The sequence below is a fragment of the Phascolarctos cinereus genome, unplaced genomic scaffold, assembly GCF_003287225.1.
Source record: "Phascolarctos cinereus isolate Bilbo 61053 unplaced genomic scaffold, phaCin_HiC Scaffold_5;HRSCAF=322, whole genome shotgun sequence".
In the NCBI taxonomy this organism is placed as follows: domain Eukaryota; kingdom Metazoa; phylum Chordata; class Mammalia; order Diprotodontia; family Phascolarctidae; genus Phascolarctos; species Phascolarctos cinereus.
The window spans coordinates 305216348-305227174 of NW_027555958.1; the positions used below are offsets into that span (position 1 = coordinate 305216348).

The 10827-nt window shown below is 39.9% G+C and overlaps 1 pseudogene; it reads right to left on the reverse strand.

The window, feature by feature from the left end:
* Positions 1-5403: 5403 nt before the first annotated feature.
* Positions 5404-5801, reverse strand: LOC110198360 (small ribosomal subunit protein eS24 pseudogene; annotated as a pseudogene).
* Between the last annotated feature and the right edge of the window lie 5026 nt (positions 5802-10827).

The following is a 10827-nucleotide window of genomic DNA, read 5'->3' on the forward strand; positions in this document are numbered from 1 at the left end:
CTCAATTGCCTTGCCTAAAACAAAGCAATTTCTACCCTTAATGGGGCTGAAGATGGGGTGGAGTAAGGAGAAGGTGAAGTTACTTAGCTTAGTGGAAATGGTTTTGAAGTCTGCCAAGTCAGGAATAGGGGTGGGAAGGAAATGAAAGCTGGCCAGCCTACAACCTTCCACAAAATGGAGGCTGAGGAGGAATTCACCAATGAGAGAAAGGGAAGGGTTTGGTGGAGGGATATTCTAGGGTGAGAATACCCCAGAAATGGTTGGATGTTCCAGGGTTGGGAGGACCTAGTCACTTAAGGGAGCTCCAGAATGAGACAGTAGCAGAAGTATAGTTTTGAAGTTCATAGCAGACAGGATAAAAGGGATGTCAGATAAATAGAGAGACAGATGAAGAGATAGGTAGATATAGATAATATTGTCTATCTATCTATCTATCTATCTATCTATCTATCTATCTATCTATCTATCTATCATTTCATCATCTTCTCCCTATTTTGATCTCCTTTGGTAGGCCTCTATATTTTAATTACTTTTCCTTTCCCCAGAACTTGGAGATTCTGAGTATCTGCAGTGGCACCATCTCTTGTTCTTAAGTTGTATGAATCAGCATTATGTCTGGATGATTTCAGGCAACAATGCAGCCTGTGACAGTCACCAGCTCCAATACTACTTGTTGGTTGACTTCTCTGGGATATTTTGATGTCTGTATTTGTAGTTCGGGGATTTGTCTGCCAATACATGAAAAATGGTGAGCTTCAGTTGTATAATTCTAACCATATTCTAGCCAATATTCTAATATTGTCTTGCTAAGTATTTGATAGGTGCTATTTTTTAAAAATGTGGTGATATGTTGCAAAGTTCTTAGTGTTTCCATGAATGATCGATATTGATCACTAAGTGGTTTGGTTTTTTGTTTGTTTGTTTGTTTTTTTGGCTAGGCAATGGGGTTAAGTGGCTTGCCCAGGGTCACAAAGCTAGTCAGTGTTATGTGTCTGAGGCTGGATTTGAACTCAGGTCCTCCTGACTCCAGGGCTCTGCTCTACCCACTGTACCACCTAGCTGCCCTGATCACTAAGTTTTTAAGGATCATTCTTCTGTAGTTTCTGGTGGCAAAGACCTGGTCTTGAATTACGATCATAAACTCTTCTGTTTCCGCAAATATGCATGACTTAGCTTTTCATTTAACACTTCTTTGTCAACATGCTATTGACTGAGTTCATGTGTATGTCACCCATGAAGGGACTTTGGATTCCATTCTTGGATCTTAGCTTTTTCATAGGCTCCATCTGGAGGTAAACCATCTTAGGTTACATTCAACAAATCCAATTGTATACATCCATAATCAGCTTTTCCTACTGCTTTAGCAAACAGATGCTTGCTTGTTCCAAATGTATCTCTCAAGTAACCAATCAGTCAATAAACATGTGTTAAGTACATATCATGTGTCAGGCATTGTGCTAAACACTGAGGATACAAAGAACGGCAAAATAGAAAAAATATTCCCATCCTCATAGAGTTTACAGTCTACTGCAGGAGACAACATGTAAATAATTAAGTACACATAAGATACAAACAAAATTAATGGATGGTGATCTTAGAGGGGAAAGCTCTAGCATACAAGAGTTGGCTAGCATGAACCCAGTTTTGTATATATGATCCCACTTTGTATGTTTTTGTTGTTTTTTAGTCGTTTCAGTAGTGTCCGACTCTTCACGACTCCACTTGGGGTTTTCTTGGCAAAGATCCTGGAGTGGTTTACCACTTTCCTCTCTAGTTCATTTTACAGATAAGGAAATTGAGGCAAACCAGGTTAAGTAACTTGCCCAGGGTCACACAGCTGGTAAGTGTCTGAAGCCCAACTTGAACTTGGGGAGATGACTCTCCCTGACTCCAGGCTTGGTGCTCTATCCGCTATGCCACCTACCTGTATATTTTTCGTGTCTTCCCTACAGTCTTGAAGAAACATAGCTTCTGTATTCTTAATGCCCACTTCTCTTTTCAGCCTTCCAAAAGACTTCCATATTACCCCCAGCTAAATACGTCTGGCTATAAACCACTTGCACCATGAACTGAAATGGGAACTATGATAAACTTTGTGATCTGTTCTATAGAAATCTGAATTGTCCTGTAGTAATCTATTCAATGAATTCTCCTGCTATATTCTACATAAAATCCCATGTGGCTGTTTCTGCTGGTAATTGATACCATTGGTGGTTAGTTTGAACATGTTATGAAAAGTATTTGGTGTGTTATATAGGAATGCGATATTAGGCAGCAAGCTTTTAGAAATATTTTGAATGAGTTTAATGGATTCGAAAGACATATATTTGAAATTATGTGTTTGTTATCTATTTATCATGTACTCTAAGAAGATTTATCAATCTTATTCTCTCTTTTTGTCAAGGGAATGTCAGTCTTTCTATACCTGCCTTAGGAATATATGTTTTGTTAATTTTGTATTTTTTTGTTAGGATATTTAAAAAATCAGTTACAGTCCATTTCCCAACCTAGTGTCATCTATGTGTCTATTGTTTTAAATAAATTCTTCCCTTTGAGCTGTGATTTCAAGATGGTGGTTAGTCTTTTAACATATTTAGCCACAGCATTCTCTTTGAAAGCTTTACTATACTCAATGTATTTTTATCAGAAATCAAGTTTTGTATTTGTAAGTATTGTGCTTTTGCCCATTAATTCAATTTGGCCTGCAGATTCAAGCTCAAAGCCTTCCGTCTCTATATTTCCTTTGGGTGAGGTTAAGAATTTTAAAGTTGGGGCAGCTAGGCGGTGCAGTGGATAAAGCTCTGGCCTCGGAGTCAGGAGGACCTAAGTTTAAATCCTGCCTCAGACACTTGATACTTACTAGCTGTGTGACCTTGGGCAAGTCACTTAATCCTGATTGCCTCACCAAAAAAAAAAAAAAGGATTTTAAAGTTATCGAACAAAAATGATGTCATTGGAGTAAGATTCTACAAAATGAAGGAACTGTATAATGTTTGTTTTTTGGTGGAGCTGCAGAACCTGATGTCATCTACATAATGATATCATTAATAAGCTGTTTTGAATCAAGTCCTTCTTTAATTTGGAAGTCTATGTATCTCTATTTAGGAAAGATGTTAATGCATATAAGGATAAGTACAACCACAGGTACCTAGATGGCATAGTGGACAGAGTGCTGGGCTCTGCTAACTTCACTCTGCATGAGTTCATCTAGGTCTTTCCATCAAACATTCATTTATTCAAGGTCTCTCCATCCATGTATTCATCAAAATCATAATTTCTTACAGCATAGTAATATTCCATTACATTTGCCTATCACTATTGGTTTAGCAATTCCCCCATGTTGCCTTTTATTGGGTGATACAAGGTTCAGGTTTTCTACTGCATATACCAGGTAGACGTTGATGTTATCTTACATTTACTTTCTGAAGATCTTCAATAGCTCTCCCAAGGTGATTCTGCCATAGCAGTGTTTGATGCCTCACCTGAGGGGTGTCCCTTAAGAGAGCCTCCTATGAATCTTACTGAGGCAATTACTGTCTCACATACACTTGTATGCTGGTCCTGAAATGCTTTATGCTTTCTGTCAAAAACTATGGGAGAATGTGTTTGTCCATGATAGTTATAGTCAGAAGTGTGCTGGTAAATGTTTTAACAATTGGCTTTCCAAAAATTAAAAAAAATATTATGCCTAACAGTCTTTTAAGTTTAATCTACATTATTAATATTTTCTTCATCACTTTCTGAAGTCTAGACATTGAACAAGCCCTGATTTTTAGTGCTTGATGATTTCAGAGGTATGGATGCTTATGCTGAAATTTTAACAACTGGCTCTTTCAAGCTGGCTTCAGCATACCAATGGTTATAGCAAACTCTGTTTTAGTATATTTGGTCTGCAGGTTAGATTCATGCTATCAAGCTTTAAAAGGGCTTTTTGAAATTCCAGTCTAAGTATATCCATCTCCCTTTCAAAATCATTCGACACATCAGACTCCATTAGGGACCAGCAAGAACCATTTAGGATTACTTGGATATACTAGGGTGGGGGGTGGGGGAGGGAAGGAGAGGGAACAGATTTGTTGTTGTTCAATCGTTTCAGTTGTGTCTGACTCTTCATGACCCCATTTGGGGTTTTCTTGGCAAAGACACTGGAAGATGTATACAAAAAAGAAGTGGCATCTTCCTGTAGGAATGACACCAAGAATACTAAAGCAGAGAATGAGCTGAGGTTGTAAATGAATTCCAAAGACAACAAAGGGCGCTTTTGTAGATTCATTGGGAGTAGGAGAAAGATGAAAAAAGAGGATAGAACTTTTTTTCTGGTGTGGATGGAATGATGATGATGGTGACAGGGAGAAAGTAGAACTACTCAATTCCTATTTTGCTTCTGCTTTTTCTTTTTCTTTTCTACCAAGGAGAAACAATTTTTGGATAGCAGACAAATTTCCAACTGGATCACATAGAATCCAAAAAAGATGTTGACAAGCTAGAATGATGTTCCAAATCTAATAAAATGAAATTTAATAGGGATAGACCAAAGATCCTCTATTTGGGTCCAAAAAAAAAAATGAACTACACAAGTACAGGATGGGGAAAATGTGGCCAGACGAGTTCCTGTGAAAGAAATCTGGATATTTTAGTAGACCTCAAGGTCAATGTGAATCAACAGTAGGATGAAACAGCCAAAAAACTAATGCAACCTTTGGCTAGGTTTAGAGGCACTGTGTCCAGGGTAAGGGGCATAATAGTCTCCTGTATTCTGCCCTGAACAGACCACATCTGGACTATTAGGTTCAAATCTTGCCTCAGACATTTTCTAGTTGTGTGACTTGTGGCAAGTCCCTTAACCTCATTCTTTCAATTTCCTCATCTGTAAAATGGGAGTAATAGTAACATCTACCTCCCAGTGTTATTATGAGGATCAAATGAGATAATATTTGTGAAGCACTTTGCAAACCTTTAAGTGCTATGTAATTGCTAACTATTATTATTATTATTATTATCATCATTATTATCATTGGGACAGCCAGGTGGTACAGTGGATAGACCACCGAGCTTGGAGTCAGGAAAATCTGAGTTAAAATCTGACCTCAAACACTTACTAGCTATGTGACCCTGGGCAAGTCGCTTGACCCTTATTTGCCTCAGCTCTTCATCTGTAAAATGGGGACACGCTGGAGAAGAAAATGGCAAACTGTTCTAGTATCTTTGCCAAGAAACCATTGGTAAAAGTCCATAGGGTCACAGAACTGGGTGCAACCAAATAACCAAACAACAATAATAATAATTATTATTATTTTCAGTTCTAAGTGTGACATTTTAATTTTTTTTTGGTAGTTTTTACATAGTTTATTTATGCTCTGATGAAAAATTGTCTTCACGGATAAACATCGTCCATAGTGCCTTTTATTCCTTCTTTTTGCCAGCAGTGACATTTGCTTTTGCAGTACCCCTGTCTTTCTTCATTCTGTTCTTGCGTTCCTTTTGCTGTTTTCTTGATGGTTTTTTCCTTCTCATACAGGCTATGCCTTGCAAGTCTGCTTTGGTTCATTTTTCTTTGCATAGTCAAACGAATCATAAATCATACCAAAGCCTATTGTTTTGCCACCACCAAAATGGGTTCTAAATCCGAAGACAAAAATGACGTCTGGAGTTGTCTTGTACATCTTGGCCAGTTTTTCTCGAATTTCAGTCTTGGGCGCTGTGGCCTTTCCAGGATGAAGGACATCTACAACCATCTGTTTATGCTGATGAAGTCTGTTTGTCATGAACTTCCTGGTTCTGATGGTTACAGTGTCATTCATGGCGGCAGCTGAGTCCTTGAGCAGCAGGAGAGGGCAAAGTGCGACATTTTAGAAAAGATATTGATAAATTGGGAGTACTTGCAGAGAAAGATGATTAAGATAATGAAGGGTCTGGAAATCACGTCACGTGAGGAATGATCGAAAGAACTGGCAATGTTTAACCTAGGGAAGACATGATAGCTATCTCTAGTTGTTTGAAAGGCTGTAAAGTATAAGAAGGATCAGACTTGTTCTGCTTAACCCCAGAGGGTTGAACTTGGGACAATGGGTAGAAGTTGAGAAGTGAATTTAAGCTCAATGTAAGGAAACAACAGGGACTGCTAGGTGGTGCCATCTTCCTAAGTCCAAATATGGCCTCAGACACTTACCAGCTACGTGACCCTGGGCAAGTCATTTAACCCTGTTGGCCTCAGTTTCCTCATCTGCAGAATGAGCTGGAGAAGGAAATGGCAAACCATTCCAGTACCTCTGCCAAGAAAACCCCAAATGGGGTCATGAAGAGTCAGACATGACTGAAAATGATTGAACAACAACAGCATATTGGAATACCCATTTAGGTACAGGTTGAACTAGATAACCTCTGAGCTCCCTTCCACCTATCAGATTTTTTTTGGCCAAGACTATATAAATTCCTTAGCCTAGTCTTTTGGGCCTTCATGATCTGGCTCTAAACTACCTTTCCAACTTTACTTCATGCTTCTGACCTCCAAAATATAAGAACAATTGGACAAGTAGCTGTTCCCTTATGTCTTCCTGAACTTTCCCATGGCTTCACATTTCCTTAGCTATCTCCCTTGCCTGGCACACACTCCTTCTTCATCCCTTCTTGTTAAAATAATTTTCCTCCTTCAAGGTCTAGCTCAAGTACCACTCTTCCATGAGGCCTTCCTTGATCTCCCCTCTGCCCCCATCTAAAAATGTTCTCTTCAAGTTTTCCTAAAGCTGTTTGACTGGATCTCTCCCTTGCTCCTATGACATTCAATGCTGAATGATGATTATTTGTGTACATGTCACTCTCCTAACAGATTTCAAGTTTCTTGAGGACGAGGACTATGTCATTTTTTATTTCGGTATCTCCAATGTCAAGCATAGTGCCTTACATATTTATTATTATTGTTGAGTTGTTTCAGTCGTGTCCAACTCTTTGTGGCCCCATTTGGGGTTTTCTTGGCAAAGATACTGGAGCAGTTTGCCACTCCCTTCTCCAGCTCACTTTACAGGTGAGGAAACTGAGGCAAACAGGGTTAAGTGACTTGCCCAGCTTTACACAGCTAGTAAGTGTCTGAGGTCATACTTGAACTCAGGTCTTCCTGACCTGGCATTCTATCCAAAAATAGCTGCCACCTAGCTGCCCTGCCTTACATAGAGTAGGCACTTTAATAAATAGCTGCTGAATCCAATTGCTTGTTGAATTTCCCTAGGCATCTCTAACTGAATCAAAGTCACCACACGCTTCCTCATTCAATTATGTTTTTTCTATAAATATAGAACTCTTCATCAAAACAGCTAAACATAAACAATTAGGACTATCAATTGCTATATTTAAAAGGATGATATACAATTTAGGGCAACATTGAAAGAAATGAAAGTACACAAGATACCTTTCTTATTATTCCTTAATATTGATATTAATATATTCTTATCCATATATATGTCTCCTTAATATATTCTTTAATATTCCATAGCTCCTTCCTACTTTTCCTAGGGAGAACCATAAGAGATTACACACAATTTCTTTCATCTCTGGAACTTCATTATTGAAAGCCCCCAAACTAATACAGAGTTAATACATAAAAGTTCAAGTCCACTTGGAACCTTCCTTCCATTAGGGCTAGGCCTGCTCTTTGCTCCCAGGGAATACAAGTCTCTTTTAACAATGGCCTTCCAAAGACAACATCTTCATTTTATTTTCTAATTCTTCAAGGTGACTGTTATTAATGGGCCATTTGGAAGTTGAGGTTTTGACAGGTCAGCTGCAGAGCTACTTCCATCTGGAAGGGAGGGCCTTATTTTGATACCTCTCGAATCGCACCCATTACTTAGGGAATTTCTTTTCTATAGCAACGTATCTGGAAATCCTTTTGTACCGTAATAATCACAATAATTTTAAAAGCATTTATATAATAGCTAGCATTTATACAGTACTTTATGGTTTGCAAAGTACTTTACAAATATTACTTATTTATATACTCATTCAAAATGTCCTTTTCTCATAAGAACCCAGTGAGCTAAGCAGCATGTATACTATTGTACTAAGTTTAGTTGTGGAGGAATCGAGGTTTAGAGAGATGTCTTTATTGGCCCAAGGTCAGAAGTATTGAAGTCAAATCAAGACCAACTTCAGACCACTGGGAGGTCATTGATATGTCTTCCCTCTACTCAAAAGCCTGAGTTCAGTCTGAGAATCTGCGCAGTCCGTCCCTGCAGTTTCCAGATGTGCTGCTGTGAGGCCCTGATGTTCCACCTGCATACAGCTGGGACTCCTAAAATTTTTCCTCCACCGTGGGAAGGAAAGCCCATTGGACGGCAGGTCATGAGGAGTTTCCCATCATTCTGGTGGTCCCAGCAATTACAAAGCAGCAAGTGGGTAATTAAGCCAGAAGAGCAAGGGAAGGGGAGCCCCACCTGAGGATTGAATATAACCCTGAGCTGGTGAGATGGCATGTCAGCAGGCACCCCTCACCCCTCACTGTGTTCCCAGGGCCCTTGAGCTGTCTAGTTCAATGACTCCCTTACCCCGTAACCAGTGGGTGACCAGATTTTTAATCTCATAGATTTCTAATAACCCGGCCAGGGGAGGAGGAGTAGGCAGGGTTTGTCAAATAGGAGAAGGGGGAGGGGTTCTGGGTTGTCGGTGTTGGGGAATGTGGGAGGGTTTCATTGCAAAAAAAAAAATGGATAAGAGAAATATGTATGACTTCTCTCACTCCCCAGGGAAAGGCATGAAGCTAGACTTTTAGACTGGGTTTGCTCAGGGCCAGATATCTGGATAAAAACTAAGAAATAATAATAACTATCATTTCTAGAGTACTTTAGGATTTATAAGTTCTATAGTTATACATATACATAAACACACAAACATGTATAAAATCTCATTTGACTCTCACAACAACACTGTGAAACAGTTGCTATTATTACCCCCATTTTACAGATGAAGAAATGGAGGCAAACACAGGTTAAATGACTGGCTCAGCGTCACACAGCTCACCACTTGCCTGAAGCAGGATATTAACTCATCTTCTAGCACTCTCTCCCCTCTGCCACTTAGCTTCCTCAAAGTCTGGTGTTTGGAATTGTATAGACACAGACTTAAAACAGCACACTTGAAAACTGTGTGGACACTGCGCTTTCACTTTCCTTCTTTCATTGAATCCTCACAAAAAACTATGAAGCAGCTAGGGACGTTATGATCACTCCTACTTGCCAGATGAGAAAAACCAAGGCTCAAAAAGGAAGTGACTTGGCCACATAGCTATGTTCATATCGCTAATAGGAAATGGAGGACTGCCTGACTCCATGTTCAGGAATATGGCTGCCAATCATAGTATACCACGTCGCCCTTTTAGTTCAGACATCTTTTTCTCCCTGCTCTGGCCTCCCCTGCATCACTGTCCCAATACCCCATTGTCAGTGATGCTAGAGGGAGGTTCAAGTGACAGTTATGGAAAGCCTTTCCTGATTCCCCAAGCTGTTCACTTGCCCCCATGAAATCGCTCTGTATCACGTTGGGATGTATTTCATATTTACTGAACTATAGCCCTGTTATTTAGTCCCATGTTCCCAAAGAAAGAGGGCAGCTAGGTGGCTCCATAGCGCACAGAGTGCTGGACCTGGCGTCAGGAAGACTCATCTCCCTGAGTTCAAATCTGGCCTCAGACACTTACTAGCTGGGTGACCCTGGGCGAGTCACCTAATGCCATTTGCCTCAGTTTCCTCATCTGTAAAATGAGCTGGAGAAGGAAATGGCAAACCATTCCAGTATTTCTACCAAGAAAACCCCAAATGGGGTCATGAAGAGTCAGACATGACTGGAAAAAAAACCTGACTAACTCCATGGAATGATGTCATGATCAACTCCTACTTTCTTTCCCACAGTCTTCTCTATGCTCTTCATAGGTTTGATTTTTTTAAAATTTTCTTCCTGCCAGAGAGAACCATGGACTGACACTCAAGTCTCAGCTTGGGCAGCTGTGTGTCCTTGGGCAAGTCTCTGAATCACAGTTTCCTGATTTATAAAATCAAGTAACAGTAAAAGTTATATCCTCATTAGAATAAATGAAATGAACCATTGTACATTCTATAAGATTATTAGTCTTGCTTCACTGAAGGCAGTATCAATGGAACAAAACTCCTAGAAGATGCTACCAATCTGGAAATGACTTGAGTACAAGCCTTGGGATAGACTGGCTGCCTGTTATCTGAGGACTAGCTAGGTAAAGAAAAGTTCATCACCAGAGCGAGATCTTTTTCAGCATCTGCAATTTTCTAAGGCAACCTGTTGTTGCTGAATCATTTCAGTTGTGTTCAACCCTTCCTGATCTCATTTGGGATTTTTCTTGGCAAAGATACTGGAGTGGTTTGCCATTTCCTTCTCCAGCTCATTTTGCAGATGAGGAAACTGAGGCACACAGGGGTAAGTGACTTTCCCGGAGTCATGCAGCTAGTAAGTGTCTGACGCCAGATTTGAACTCAGGAAGATGGTTCTTCCTGACCTCAGGCCTGGCTCTCTGTGCAGTATGGCACCCCCTAGCTGCCTATGTTCCAGAAGGCTTGTCATCAGTACACGTGAAGAGCTGGAAAGGACCCTAAAGATGGATTGATTGATTAAAAATCACTTAAGCCAAACTCATCCTCATATTACAGATGGGGAAACTGAGGCCCAGAGAAGTTAAGCACCTTGCTTGTAGTCACAAGGCAGTAAATGGAAAAGCTAGAATTCCAGTCCACTATGCCAGGTCACACAGATGACACATCCTAGAAGGACTGAAGTATTATTATTATTATTATCATTATTATTATTTTCCAC